Source organism: Ovis aries, chromosome X, assembly GCF_016772045.2.
Source record: "Ovis aries strain OAR_USU_Benz2616 breed Rambouillet chromosome X, ARS-UI_Ramb_v3.0, whole genome shotgun sequence".
NCBI classification, from domain to species: domain Eukaryota; kingdom Metazoa; phylum Chordata; class Mammalia; order Artiodactyla; family Bovidae; genus Ovis; species Ovis aries.
The window spans coordinates 137,389,075-137,405,448 of NC_056080.1; the positions used below are offsets into that span (position 1 = coordinate 137,389,075).

The following is a 16,374-nucleotide window of genomic DNA, read 5'->3' on the forward strand; positions in this document are numbered from 1 at the left end:
ATATGAGAGACTCCAGGGCTGCAGAGACAGAAGAAACATACCATCTATCTCAGCACTTTCTAAGACCCATGTGATCTGGCTGTATTTCCTGTCATTTGGGGCCTGCGGGATTTCCTGTATTTCTTAGCCTAAATCCTTTTTGCCTAACCTAGTCTGAATGTATTTATGGTTCTGTTGCACGAAGAGGGACCCTTTCCAGGGCCCACGATTGGACTCTAGTCTAACATTTGTAAATGAATTGTCCAAGGTGACACACGTTGCTGACAAAGTGAGAGACTTTTTTTGGAAATGGGCGCCCAGGTGGAAAGCAGGAGGGTAAGGGAATCCAGAAGGACTGCTCTGCCACGTGGCTGCTCACAGTTTCAGGTTTTATGGTGATAGGGTTAGTTTCCGGGTTGCCTCTGGCCAATCATTCTGACTCGGGGTCCTTCCTGGTGGTGCACACATAGCTCAGCTAGGATGGATTCCAGTGAGGAGGATTTTCAGAGGTCAGTAGGACATGAGGCGTTTCCTTTTGACCTTTCCCAAATTCTTCCAATTGGTGGTGGCTTGTTAGTTCAATGTTCTTTACCAGAACCTCCTGTTGTAAAATAACTCATGCAAATAGTTACTATGGTGCCTGCCAGGGTGGGTGGTTTCAGTCAGTGTTTCCTCTAACAGTTCTTTTTTAAAATAAATAATTGAAACTCTAGATAAACATACGTGTGAGGCACCATTTCATCCCAGTCAGAATGGCTGCGATACAAAAGTCTACAAGTAATAAATGCTGGAGAGGGTGTGGAGAAAAGGGAACCCTCTTACACTGTTGGTGGGAATGCAAACTAGTACAGCCACTATGGAGAACAGTGTGGAGATTCCTGAAAAAACTGGAAATAGAACTGCCTTATGACTCAGCAATCCCATTGCTGGGCATACACACTGAGGAAACCAGAATTTAAAGAGACACATGTACCCCAATGTTCATCGCAGCACTGTTTATAATAGCCAGGACATGGAAGCAACCTAGATGTCCATCAGCAGATGAATGGATAAGAAAGCTGTGGTACATATACACAATGGAGTATTACTCAGCCATTAAAAAGAATACATTTGAATCAGTTCTAATGAGGTGGATGAAACTGGAGCCTATTATAGAGAGTGAAGTAAGCCAGAAAGAAAAACACCAATACAGTATACTAATGCATATATATGGAATTTAGAAAGATGGTAATGATGACCCTGTATGCGAGACAGCAAAAGAGACACAGATGTATAGAACAGTCTTTTGGACTCTGTGGGAGAGGGTGAGGGTGGGATGATTTGGGAGAATGGCATTGAAACATGTACAATATCATATAAGAAATGAATCGCCAGTCCAGGTTCGATGCAGGATACAGAATGCTCAGGGCTGGTGCACTGGGATGACTACGGGGAGGGAGGTGGGAGGTGGGTTCAGGATGGGGAACATGTGTACATCCGTCACGGATTCATGTTGATGTATGGCAAAACCAATACAATATTGTAAAGTAATTAGCCTCCAATTAAAATAAATAAATTTAAATTTAAAAAATACGTATAGGTATAATATTTATTGAGAGACTGTTATGTTACAAACATTGTTCTTGAAGCTCCAAATTCAGTTGTGAAAGATGAAAACTAAAACTGTCCTTGTAGAGTTCATATTTTAGATATTTGGCTCAATTTTCTTGCCTTTCTTTTCTCATTATTCCCATTTGGAAAAAAAGACATAAAATAGTTTTCATCTCATTCAGGTTATCAAATGAAAAAACAAAAACACTTTAGTAACTAGTTTAATGTCCTTTAATTCAAGGGAAAACAATCCATGGATGTGAGGACTGTGGTGCCTCATAAGCACATAAGTGGAGCACTCTTCCCAGGGAGTGTAGGGGCAAGAGTGAGTTTTCTAGAGTGTTAGAAGAACCCTCCAAGAAACAGGGTATGATTGGCTAGGAGGTATAGGATTTTCTTACAATGCTGATAAATTCTGTTTTCTAGGGGAAGGTTAGCCAGCGAAAGCTGAGTTGAACAATTATGATTGGTGTTAGATTTCCTTGACAGTGAGGGGTTTTCTCTAAGCACAGGTTGACCTACATTTAGATTTGTGACATGGGCCAGCCTACAAGGGTGGCATCCATTTTCTGGGTCCTGATACAAATTAACTTTATCTGCATTCATTTAATGATTAAATGGAATACATATATGCAGACTCTCTAGCAATATATGATGGTGATGGTTGAAAGCAGAAGCTGAAAAGAAACAAAGGCTAGAGCCAGGAGAAGGCTCATGGAGGAGACCAAATATAGACAGGGTTGGTACAGAGACTGCAGAGGTTAGAATCCTTTGTATCTTTGAACTTTGTAATCCAGAAAGTACTTGTCATTCATCACTATCAGTCTGCCTTCCTACCCTTGTGATTCATTTATGTTCTTACTCTTTCTTACCCTCCCCAGCAGAAAGGAGTGAGGAGAGGAAGAGTGAGCTAGCATCATAACTTTCCTAAGTTTCTCTCTACAACAGTGGGTAGTTGCTGTGTTTGGGGCCCATATATCCCTAGATGATTTCTATCTGCCCAACAGAACAAACCTTATTATAGCCAACCTCATAACTATTTACAGAAAGAAACGTCAAAGAGATGGGCCGGAACTGGTTCTAAAGAAAATAAGCTTATTTTGAAGAAACCTACAAAGACTTTTCCTTTTAAGAATTTTCTTAAAGTATTAATATTTCACAGAATGAACTAAAGATGTAGGCAACCTCCTAGACCAAAATGATCTGTGGGTCAGCTGCACTGGCATCATATGAGGGTTCATTGAGAAAGTAGATGGCTGGGATTCCCTTAACAGATCCTTTGAATCAGATTCTCTGTTGACAGGACCTACAAATCTGTGATGATAGCAAGCTTCTGTTGTGATTGCAAAGCTTGCTAAGCTTGAGAATCATAAACCTGAAATGCCACCATCCCAGAAGATTCTGGGTTTCTTTTTATCTTTTTTATTCTACAGAAACATTTACTGAGCTATGCTAATCTGCTTAATTCTATAACACAAACCTCATCCTCTCATGACACAAGGCTAATGATATCAATGGGTTACTCAGTGGTGCCCACAAAATATAAACTTGAACATCATCAGAATGTGAATTAGCTTAATATATAAAAGACTGAAGATAAACCATTTTTTATCTTATTCAAAAATTCTTTGGTTTTAGGCTTTAGCATAAATCATAACTATTTCTAGAAAAGATGACACATATGTGAATATAATGAATAAGTTACTGTGTCCAGCTAAGCAACTTAGCAGCAGCAGCAGCAACCAACATCAAAGGACTGATGCTAATGCTGAAATTCCAATACTTTGGCCACCTGATGTGAAGAGCTGACTCATTTGAAAAGAACCTGATGCTGGGAAAGATTGAGGGCAGGAGAAGGAAACGACATAGGATGAGATGGCTGGATGGCATCACCAACTCGATGGACATGAGTTTGAGTGAACTCCGGGACTTGGTGATGGACAGGGAGGTCTGGCGACCTGCAATTCATGGGGTCGCAAAGAGTCAGACACGACTGAGTGACTGAACTGAACGGAACCAACATCAAAGTTCACAGAAAGGATGACTGGAATGGGGAGAGAATGAGGGATCAGCAAGGCACTGACTCCTGGTATCGCCAGAGGAAGAAAGGGTGGAGAGAACTTTACTGTTTTCCACAGATCCATTCTGCCTCCGTATCTGACTCTTTGCGGCCCCATGAACCGCAGCAAGTCAGGACTCCCTGTCCATCACCAACTCCCGGAGTCCATCCAAACCCATGTCCATCGAGTCGGTGATGCCATCCAGCCATCTCATCCTCCGTCATCCGCTTCTCCTCTTACCCTCAATCTTTCCCAGCATCAGGTTCTTTTCAAATGAGTCAGCTCTTCACATCAGGTGGCCAAAGTATTGGAGGTTCAGCTTCAACATCAGTCCTTCCAAAGAACACCCAGGACTGATCTCCTTTAGGATGGACTCATTGGATCTCCTTGCAGTCCAAGGGACTCTCAAGAGTCTTCTCCAACATCACAGTTCAAAAGCATCAATTCTTCGGCACTCAGCTTTCTTCACAGACCAACTCTCACATCCATACCAAAGCCTTGACTAGACAGATCTTTGTTGGCAAAGTAATATCTCTGCTTTTAAATATGCTCTCTAGGTTGGTCATAATTTTCCTTCCAAGGAGTAAGTGTATTTTAATTTCATGGCAAGCAGTTCAGTTCAGTTCAGTCGCTCATTCGTGGCCAACTCTTTGCGACCCCATGAATCGCAGCACGCCAGGCCCCCCATCCATCACCAACTCCCAGAGTTCACTCAAACTCAACTCCATCGAGTTGGTCATGCCATCCAGCCATCTCATCCTCTGTCATCCCCTTTTCTTCATGCCCCCAATCCCACCCAGCATCTTTTCCAATGAGTCAACTCTTCGAATGAGGTGGCCAAAGTACTGGAGTTTCAGCCTTAGCATCATTCCTTCCAAAGAACACCCAGGGCTGATATCCTTTAGAGTGGACTGGTTGGATCTCCTTGCAGTCCAAGGGACTCTCAGGAGTCTTCTCCAATACCACAGTTCAAAAGCATCAATTCTTCAGCACTCAGCTTTCTTCACAGTCCAACTTTCACGTTCATACATGATCACTGAAAAACCATAGCCTTGACTAGACAGACATTTGTTGGCAAAGTAATGTCTCTGCTTTTGAATATGCTATCTAGGTTGGTTATAACTTTTCTTCCAAGGAGTAAACGTCTTTTAATTTCATGGCTGCAGTCACCATCTGCAGTGATTTTGGAGCCCCCAAAAATAAAATCTGACACTGTTTCCACTGTTTCCCCATCTATTTCCCATGAAGTGATGGGACCGGATGCCATGATCTTCGTTTTCTGAATGTTGAGCTTTAAGCCAGCTTTTTCACTCTCCTCTTTTACTTTCATCAAGAGGCTTTTTAGTTCCTCTTCACTTTCTGCCATAAAGGGGGTGTCATCTGCATATCTGAGGTTATTGATATTTCTCCCTGCAATCTTGATTCCAGCTTGTGCTTCTTTCAGCCCAGCATTTCTCATGATGTACTCTGCATATAAGTTAAATAAGCAGGGTGACAATATACAGCCTTGACGTACTCCTTTTCCTATTTGGAACCAGTCTGTTGTTCCATGTCCAGTTCTAACTGTTGCTTCCTGACCTGCATATAGGCTTCTCAAGAAGCAGGTCAGGTGATCTGGTTAGGTGGTCTGGTGAGATCTCATCTCTTTCAGAATTTTCCACAGTTTATTGTGATCCACACAGTCAAAGGCTTTGGCATAGACAATGAAGCAGAAAGAGATGTCTTTCTGGAACTCTCTTGCTTTTCCATGATCCAGCAGATGTTGGCAATTTGATCTCTTGTTTTCTTCCTTTTCTAAAACCAGCTTGAACATCTGGAATTTCATGGTTCATGTATTGCTGAAGCTTGGCTTGGAGAATTTTGAGCATTACTTTACTAGCATGTGAGATGAGTGCAATTGTGCGGTAGTTTGAGCATTCTTCGGCATTGCCTTTCTTTGGGATTGGAATGAAAACTGACCTTTTCCAGTCCTGTGGCCACTGCTGAATTTTCCAAATTTGCTGGCATATTGAGTGCAGCACTTTCACAGCATCATCTTTCAGGATTTGAAATAGCTCCACGGAATTCCATCACCTCCACTAGCTTTGTTCATAGTGATGCTTTCTAAGGCCCAGTTGACTTCACATTCCAGGATGTCTGGCTCTAGATGAGTGATCATACCATTGTGATTATCTGTCTTGGTCATGAAGATCTTTTTTGTACAGTTCTTCTGTGTATTCTTGCCACCTCTTCTTAATATCTTCTGCTTCTGTTAGGTCCAGACCATTTCTGTCCTTTATCGAGCCCATCTTTGCATGATATGTTCCCTTGGTATCTCTAATTTTCTTGAAGAGATCTCTAGTCTTTCCCATTCTGTTGTTTTCCTCTATTTCTTTGCATTGATCACTGAGGAAGGCTTTCTTATCTCTTCTTGCTATTCTTTGGAATTCTGCATTCAGATGCTTATATCTTTCCTTTTCTCCTTTGCTTTTCACTTCTCTTCTTTTCATAGCTGTTTGTTAGGCCTCCCCAGACAGCCATTTTGCTTTTTGCATTTCTTTTCCATGGGTGCAATAGTGATATATAATTCTGAAGAAAATGCCTCACTTGCCCCTCAGTCTCAGAGCAATCTGTGGAAAAAAATTGAAAATAGCATATATCTACCTCTCAAATGGGGGGAAAAAATCTACAGTTGAGTCTATCAAACATTTTGTTCATTACATTGCACATACACATAACTCACTGAGGATTTCTGGTTAGTGCCTTGGCATTCTAAATTTAAAGAAGGTATGGCAGCCTCCCTGGTGGCTCAGAGAGTAAAGAATCTGCCTGCAGTGGGGAGACTCAGGTTCGATCCCTGGTTTGGGAAGATCACCTGGAGAAGGGAATGGCAATCCATTCCAGTATTCTTGCCTGGGAAATCCCATGTTCAGAAGAGCCTGGAGGGCTGCAGGCCATGCGACTGCAAACAGTTGTACATGACTGAGTGACCAACACTTTCTTTCTTATGGCAGCCTCCAATGATTTGGCAATGAGCTCTTTTGGAAGAAATTGAGGTTAATCTTGGGAAAATACCCTCATAATTTTTTTTGTGTTTGATTTTCCCTCAGCTATCCTGCAGGAGAACGAGTGTCCTCAAACATCATAAAATGGGGTCCTCCTCGCAAGAGCAAATTTCAACATTAAGTGTCTTGCTTTTGGCAAATCTTTGTAGAGATTTTAGGTATCTTCTGATGTCTTCTCACCCATAATCCCTGGCTAAGAGGTCAGGGCTAGTCAATATCCCCTCCCCTCATCTTAAAACTTCCATTGGTGCATAAATTCCAGTAGGCAGATGCTGTCAATAATCTCACAATTGATGATCTTTGTGTGTGTAGTCTGTACTACCCCATAGGATAAGCTGCTTTTCACTTTCTACAATGATTGCCTCTATTGTGTATAATCATTAAGTTGCATGGTCTTGCATCTTCTCACAATTTATTTTCATTTCTAATGAAGCAGCAAATTAATAATATAACCAATATGTTTATCATGGGCTCCTGTGGTTCATTTCTGGTGGTCTTCTAAGGAAAGAAAGTACACAAGGGTACTTTTCAGCCAAATAAAATGAGTGCAGGAAAGCTATTTTAGCAGATTTGGCTGACAGGAAAGGCCCCTTCTGTCCAGATCAAGTGGGTCCTAACTTGGGGATTGTATGGCTGAACCACACCAACTCCATTTTGTCAGCTCCATTTTAGTCCTCACAGTGCTAGCTTCTCCCTTTCTACATGACTAAACTTTAGCCTAATTTACAAGGAGTGAGTCCAAGCCAGATGAATACCCTATCAACTTTTGCCCTTGCCTTCATCTGATGTGAGACCTGCAAGAGTACTTTTGCTGACACAAATGGTTAATGGTCATGAAACCCCTGAGGGGAGGAACCCCGATTCCAGGTGCTGCACCTGTGCTTCTGTCTTGGCAGTCAGATTCTACTTTTGGCCTTGGCCCCTTTCAATTCTTTTGTACCCTTTTTGGCAGTCAGTGTGCAGTACAACCTCGAATGCCTCTGAATTATCTGTTGACTCTATCCTTTGTGCTTGTATGTGATTTACCCACAGTGAACTTCATAATTGCACTCCATGGCATTGCTCCCTTTGGTTTTTTTGTTTTTTTTTTTGGTCTCAAAGTTCCATCTCAGTTTGCAGGATGTCATTCAGGATATGTGCCTCCCAACAGGGATGCTAAGTGCTTTTCCTGAAAGTTGGAATTATAAAGATAGAGAGCCTTGGGAGAAGAGGTCACATAGACTAGCCCCTTTGTCTCAGAAATGAGGAAATGAAAACAAAGGGTCTGACTTGATGTTCTAAGGTGTATAAGGGCTGGAATTTTAGATGCACTCTTCTTGCTTTTTGGAAAGTATTTTTCAACTAAGGTCAGGGGACATGAAAGGCTGGGGTTGGATGGGGAGGGACAAGAGTCTCTTGCTAACATCCACTTTGCTAAGCACATCACATGTTTCATTGGGCATCAGCTCGGATATCTAATGCCTGTTAATGAGCTGCAGCACAGAACTTCTGGTCTGGTTCTTGTCCTGAACAGAATTCACTGTTTTATGAACCAAGTATTTTTGGTATTTGTGGTGAGCACAGGTGCTATGAACCTAATTGGCTCCCCTCCAAAAAATTAATATGTTGAAGCCCTAACCCCAAGTGTGACTGGATCTGGAGATAGGGTATTTAGGAAATTAATTGAGATGGGGGAGGAGAATAATTGGATAGGACTGTGGCCATATGGGAAGAGGAAGAGATACCAGATCTTTCCCCTACCTGTGAAGACCCAACAAGAAGATGATCACTAGTAATACAGAAAGAGAGGTTTCACCAGAAACTGACACTGCTAGATCTTGATTTTGGCACTTCTATCCTCCAGAACTGTGAGAAAATTAACTTTTGTTGTTTATGTCATCTAGTCTACAGTATTTTGTTATGGCAAGCCTAGCTGATGAATATAATCAGGAATACATATAAATAGATGAGCCCAGATCACGGCCCTAAAATGATACATTTATCACTTGAAATTTATAAGAACCAATCACCTATAATCCTATCAATTAGACATGTTAGCATTTAAGTGTATAAGCATCCATACTGTGATGTATTAATATTCACATATTTTCTGACTAAAGGGGATTATGCTGTTGCTATTTGCAACCTGGAGTATTACCTTACCACTCCCTTCTAAGAGGTGACATTCTTGAATAATAAATGGGTTTACAGGAAGTGAAAACAACTATGATCTCTGCAATAGCATAAATGTTCCTAAGCATAAAAGGGCTTGGGGGGTCACTTCTACTCAAATATCAATGAGGTGACACAATCACAGGTCTTAGAGTTGTTGTTCAGTTGCTAAGTTGAGTCTGATTCCTTGTGACCCATGGACAATAGCATGGTAGGCTCATCTGTCCTCTACTGTCTGCTAGAGTATGCTCAAATTCATGTCCATGGAGTTGGTGATGCCATCTAACCATCTCCATCCTCTGCCACCTCCTTCTCCTTTTGCCTTCAATCTTTCCCGGCATCAGGGTTTTTATCAATGAGTCGGCTCTTCAGATCAGGTGGCCAAAGTATTGGAACTTCAATTTCAGCATCAGTCCTTCCAATGAACATTCAGTGTTGATTTCATGTACAATTGACTGGTTTGATCTTACAGTCCAAAGGAATCTCAAGAGTTTTCTCCAGCAGCACAGTTCAAAAGCATCAATTCTTTGGTGTTCAGACTTCTTTATGGTCCAAATCTAACATCCATACATGACTACTAGAAAATCCGTAGCTTTGACTAGACTGACCTTTGCTGACACTGTGATGTCTCTGCTTTTAATGCACTGGAATGCAAAAGTAAGGGCTACATGGAGTAACAGGCAAATTTGGCCTTGGAGTACAAAATGAAGCAGGTCAAAAGCTAACAGAGTTTTGCCAAGAAAATGCACTGGTCATACCAATCACCCTCTTCCAACAACACAAGCAAAGACTCTACACATGGACATCATCAGATGGCCAATACCAAAATCAGATTGATTATATTCTTTGCAGTCAAAGATAGAGAAGCTCTATACAGTCAGCAAAAGCAAGACCGGGAGCTGACTGTGGCTCAGATCATGAACTCCTTATTGCCAAATGCAGACTTAAATTGAAGAAAATAGGGAAAACCACTAGACCATTCAGGTATGACCTAAATCAAATCCCTTACAAGTATACAGTAGAAGTGACAAATAAATTCAAGGGAAAAATCTGATAGACAGAATGCCTGAAGAACTATGAATGGAAGTTTGTGACATTGAACAGGAGGCAGGGATCAAGACCATCTCCAAGAAAACGAAATGCAAAAAGGCTAAATGATTGTCTGACGAGGCCTTACAAATAGCTGAGAAAAAAAGAGAAGCTAAAGGCTTCTCTTGGCAAAACTCTGTTAGCCTTTTCCCTGCTTCATTTTGTACTCCAAGGCCAAACTTGCCTAATACTCCAGGTATCTCTTGACTTCCTACTTTTGCATTCCAGTCCCCTATGATGAAAAGGACATATTTTTGGGGGGTTAGTTATAAAAGGTCTTGTAGATCATTATAAAACCGTTCAACTTCAGCTTCTTAGGCATTAGTAGTTGGAGCATAGACTGAGATGACTGATATTGAATGGTTTGTCTTGGAATGAACCGAGATCACTGTTGTTTTTGAAATTACACACAAGTACTGCATTTCAGACTCTTTTGTTGACTATGAGGGCTACTCCATTTAATTTAGATGACCCACAGTAGTAGATATAATGGTCATCTGAATTAAATTCACCCATTCTTGTCCATTTTAATTCACTAATTCCTAAATGAATATGTTCACTCTTGGCATCTCCTGTTTGACCACTTACAATTTACCTAGATTCATGGACCTAACTTTTCAGGTTCCTATGCAATATTGGTTTTTACAGCATCGGACTTTTACTTTCACCACCAGCCACATCCACAACTGGGTGTCATTTCCACTTTGGCTCAGCCTCTTCATTCCTTCTGGAGCTATTTTTCTGCTGTTCTCCAGTAGTATATTAGATCTCTACTGACCTGCGGGTTTCATCTTTCAGTGTAATATCTTTTTGCCTTTTCATCCTGTTAGTGTCAGTGTAATATCTTTTTGCCTTTTCATCCTGTTAGTGGGGTTCTCAAAGGAAGAGTGCTGAAGTGGTTTGCCATTTCCTTCTCAGTTCAGTTCAGTTGCTCAGTCGTGTCCGACTCTTTGCGACCCCATGAATCGCAGTACACCAGGCCTCCCTGTCCATCACCATCTCCCGGAGATCACTCAGACTCACGTCCATCGAGTCAGTGATGCCATCCAGCCATCTCATCCTGGGTCGTCCCCTTCTCCTCCTGCCCCCAATCCCTCCCAGCATCAGAGTCTTTTCCAATGAGTCAACCCTTCACATGAGGTGTCCAAAGTACTGGAGCTTCAGCTTTAGCATCATTCCTTCCAAAGAAATCCCAGGGTGATCTCCTTCAGAAGGGACTGGTTGGATCTCCTTGCAGTCCAAGGGACTCTCAAGAGTCTTCTCCAACACCACAGTTCAAATGCATCAATTCTTCGGCACTCAGCCTTCTTCACAGTCCAACTCTCACATCCATACATGACCACAGGAAAAACCATAGCCTTGACTAGATGGACCTTAGTCGGCAAAGTAATGTCTCTGCTTTTGAATATGCTATCTAGGTTGGTCATAACTTTTCTTCCAAGGAGTGAGCGTCTTTTAATTTCATGGCTGCAATCACCATCTGCAGTGATTTTGGAGCCCTAAAAAATAAAGTCTGGCACTGTTTCTACTGTTTCCCCATCTATTTCCCATGAAATGATGGGACCAGATGACATGATCTTTCCTTCTCAAGTGGACCACATTTTGTCAAACACCCCACCTTGAAGATCTATCTTGAGTGGCATCATATTATATCTCTTGAAATAAAATATGCTTTCCTTCACATTGTGGAACTATTAATATTTTGTTAGAAGCAAAATTAACTCTTCCTTGAAAGTTTAAGCAGATGCACCCTTGGAAGATTGCCATTTGGCAGATGGTAGCTCATTGATCACCTCCATTTCTTGAGTTGTTGTTTAAGTCCTTGTTGGATCAATTTCTATAATTTGTTTGGCTCATTTCTATATGATTTTACATTCTTATGTGTATAAATATTTTTGCATGTATTACCAAAGATTATTGAAAAGATTTTGTTTTTAAATTATTTTACACTTTATTTATGTTTTCTGTCCCTAAGGAGGTTTCTTAGAGAATTAGGTGCATATATATTTTCCACCCATAGGGGTTCATCAGTTCTAGCCTTTGGAGTATTTTTAGAATCTAAGTATTATTAAGAAAACAATATTAAACTTTGTACATGATTAAGGAGGTGGAGACATGGTCAACCCATACTCTAAGGTGGGCAACCTAATAATGGGAATATAACAGCAATTGAAGAAGCTTTCCTCAAAGAATAAGTGGTCCAAGCCCCACATAAGTCTTTCCAGACTGGGGGCCCTGTACCAGGAAGATGAGCCCCCAGAATGCTTGGCTTTGTAGGTCAGTGAGGCTTAATTTCAGGAGAGCCAGAGGGCTGTGGGAAATAGAGACTCTACCCTTACAAGGTGCACAGAAAATCTTAACAAGCTTGGGAACCTAGGACAGAAGCAGCAATTTGAAAGAAGCCTGGGTTAAACCCATCTGCTGATCTTGGAGAGCCTCCTGGAGAGGTAGAAGGCAACTGGAGCTCATCATGGGGATATAGACATAGGTGGCAGCCATTTGGGGGAGCTGGTTCTACCACGTGGACCCTGGTGCTAGAGTGCCATTTTGTAATCCTTCTAGCTTATTCATGCTATAACCCAGACCTGACCAACAAGCCTATCAGAACCAGTACTGGGATTCCTTAGGCCAAGCAAAAACCCAGGCAGAGATACAGACCCACCTTGAGACCCCTGAAGCCTGCAGTTACGCTGGAACCAGCTTTGGCCACCCCAGGACCTGGCCCCACATACCAGTGGTCCAGAACCAGCTGCAGCACCAACCTCACCCATCAAGGGGTAGCTACCATCCCATGATACTCTGGACCCTAGTCCAGCTTACCGATAGGTTGAAACACCAGCTCCAGGACATTCAGGGCTATGCAGCCCATGTTCCCAGGACCCATCTCCATCTATCAGTGAGTTTGTGCTAGTCCTGGGAATCCCTGGGCCTCACCCTCCCCACAAGCAGGCCAAGAACACAAGCTCTGTGACCCATGGGTGCTGCAGCCAGAGACCCCAGGACCCACCTCTACCTGTCAGGGTGGTACCACCACTCACCAGTGGGGAGACACCAGCCCCAGAACCATTAGAGCCATTCATCCTGCCATATCAGGACCCGTCCCACAACAAAGCTGGCTGGTGCCTGCCCCGGGACCCCGAGGATAACTTGGGCTGCTCAGCCAGTGCTGAGAACTAGAATTTGGCTGTACCTACCTATGGGCTGAGACCAGCTTCAGGACACCCCCCAGGCCATGTTTCCCCCCACCAGCAAGTGAATACTGCATCTAGGACTCCCAGGCCTACAGCTACACACTCCACAGCTCCTTGGGGTCATTGGAGTACAGATTTAGGCTAAATGAGTCCCCTTATCAGGGTTATTTATTATGTTTGTAGAATATTAGAAAAATCATTTTTTATCTTCATTTATTTGGCTGCACCACGTCTTAGTTGTGGCATATAGGATTCAGTTCCCCAATCTGGGATTGAACCCAGGACCCCTCACTGGGAGTGCAGAGTCTCTGCCACTGGACCACCGGGGACATCCCCTAGAAAAATTTGAAGAAAGAATGAGAAAAAATGATATGGTTCACAATGATATCAGGAGAAACTTCCATCAAATCAACTGCAATTAAATTTTTCTGGATGGGACCTTGACATGGTCTTAAACAAGCAGAATATAGTTTTGGGAGTGAAAAGCTCACTGCAGAGCCATCACAGATTCAAAACAGGACTGTGGACCCATAAGAAAACTAGTGTTTTACAAAATGACATAATTTCTGTTGTGTTCATTGTTGCTCCTTCAGTATCTCAGTGTCTGCCCACATGATATACAAATATTTTTCGGAACTTTTCTGGCATGCTGGTCAGAAATATAAACCATGTGTGAATTCCTGTGAATGAACTAGGATACTTTTTTATTGTGCTAGGTGTGTTTTCCATCTAGTGAATCCAATAACCAAATACAGGCATTAATAAACGAGTGTTACAACTGCACCATATGGGCCATGAAGCAGAAATGCAAGGGCGAGTGACACACACGACATCTAGGAAGGAGGGAGGGAAAGTGGGGTTCGATGTTAAAGACCTGGAGGGGAAATGAGAATATGTAATTATTCACTTTAGAGGGCGACTGAGGAACGCGGACACCTAAAGAGTAATCATGATCTAACAGTGTTAGCTACTGAAAATTCAAATTAGAGCAAGGACTTTACAGCTTAAATTACAAACTATACGTTCCAACCTTAGGAAAATAGTATTAATTTGACAAGCATACCCCATTCAAACTTTCTTCGACATTGTCTGTATTATAGAAATCCTTGTAAAGCATAAGTGTTAATTGAAACACTTTGCAGAAATAGCTGAATTTGAAAGTTGAAGAAATAATTCCTGTTTCAGCCTTTCTGGTGATTTCTAGGGTCATTATCATTTTATATACCTCTTTTATTCTCTAAGAGTACAGTAAAGTAATCCAGGGTACAGTAATTCAGAATTTATATGTGGGAAATGATGAAAAAGTAAAGTGAAAAAACTGATAAGAAAAATCACAATTACCTCAATCAAACTTCTTTCAACATATCCCATATTCAGAATTATTTAATATACATAAATGAGAAACCAAAAATAGTACAAAAATATCAGTTTACTTCCCCGGATCCCTGAATTCTGAACTTAGTATTCCTATATGCTCAGATTTATCCAATTCCAATTTTTCACCTTCTATTTCTCACCACATTTAAAAGAAAATCTATTGCGGTCAGTAGATTGGCTTAACTGTGTGCAGGCTTGCAGACCCGAGTTTGGTTTGGTAACAGTTTTCGTAACCCAGATTGGACAGCAACCCTGACTGTGCGTCTCATCCATGGCACATCAATATCTGTTCAATGACAAGTCCTTGGGGCTGTCTCACACACAAAGGTACTCAAGCAGCTGCTGGATAGGATCCAAAAGCAGCCTAGATCTAGATTCGACCTTCTGTTGGATGGGGCCCTTTCCTGATAGAGCTGGCTGCAAGGTCTAGTGTATCCAAAAACTAACACTGGTTCACTGGCAAGTGGGGCTGGGTCCTGGCACAGCTGGCTGAGGAGTCCAAGGTATCACAGAGCTGGTGCTGACCTGCTGGTGGGTGGGACTGAGTCCCAGGCTGTCCTAGGGCTACTAGCAGCTCCATGGTGGGCAGAGCTGGGTCCTGGGGCTCTGGCTGCAGGGCCCTGGGTGTCCCAGGTTTAGCGCCTGTGTTCTCATGTGTGGGGCAGATCCTAGGCACTCTGGTGGGCAGGGTTGTATCCAGTGGCACCTGTGGGCTCAGGGCATCATAAGGCACACTGGATGCTGGTGGATGGGCCTGTGTCTCTGCCTGGCTAGTTACCTGATGTGAGACATCCAATCCTGGTGCCCATAGGCTGGTGGTCAGGAGCAAGGCTTGGTCCTGAGACTTATAAGCCAGGAGGAAGATGTCAAAATGATACTTGCCAGCACCAGTGTCCATGGGGCAGAAAAAGCTTTCCAAAATTGCTTCCACCAGTATCTATGCCCCCAGAGTGAGCTCCAGATTTCTCCTACCTCTCCAAGAGACACTCCAAGATCAGTAGGTGGGTCTGACCTAGGCTCCTTTCAAATTACTGCTTCTCTCCTGTCTCTATTGTATTGATTTCCTCTTTGATCTTTATTATTTCCTTCCTTCTGCTGACCCTGGGCTTGGGTTGTTCTCTCTCTAATTCCTTTAGATGGTAGGTTAGGTTCTTTATTGGAGATGTTCCTTGGTTTTTGAGGTAGGCCTGTATGGCTATAAGCTTTGCTCTTAGAACTGCTTTTGCTGCATCCCATAGGTTTTGGAAAGATCTGTGTTTATTTTCATTTGTCTCCAGGTATTTTCTAACTTCCTCTTTGATTTCTTCACTGATCCATTGGTTTTTTTCCTATCATATTCTTTTCTCTCCATGTGTTTGTGGTTTTTGCATTTTCTTTATGTAATTATTTTCTAATTTCATACAGTGTGGTTAGAGAAAATGCTTGGTACAATTACTGTTCTCTTAAGTTTGTTGAGACTTGGGTTTTTTGTGGCATAGCATGTGGTCTATCCTGGACAACGTTCCATGTGCACTTGAAAAGAATGTATATTCTGCTGCTTTTGGATGGAATATAATTTGGATGGAATATATTTCTATACATATTTATTCCATCCAACTGGACTAACATGTCATTGAAAGCCAGTGCTGTCTTGTTACTGATTTTCCATCTAAATTATCTGTCTATTGCTGTAAGTGTGGTGTTGAAGTTCCCTAACATTATTGTATTCTTATAAATTTCTTCCAAGAAATTTTAAGCAGCAGAAGATACATAGCTGGATGGAGAATTGTTGATTTAGAATATAGATGAAAGAAATTATATAGACTACCTCATAGAAAGACACATGAAGTATAAAAGATTAAAGAGATGGCAAGAGACTTAAGAAATGGACTTAATGCTAAGGAGGTATTAAGT

The 16,374-nt window shown here is 42.0% G+C and overlaps 1 pseudogene; it reads right to left on the reverse strand.

Moving 5' to 3' along the window:
• The window catches only part of LOC101103457 (MAGUK p55 subfamily member 7-like), a 78,340-nt pseudogene extending 65,558 nt beyond the window's left edge, over positions 1-12,782 (reverse strand).
• Between the last annotated feature and the right edge of the window lie 3,592 nt (positions 12,783-16,374).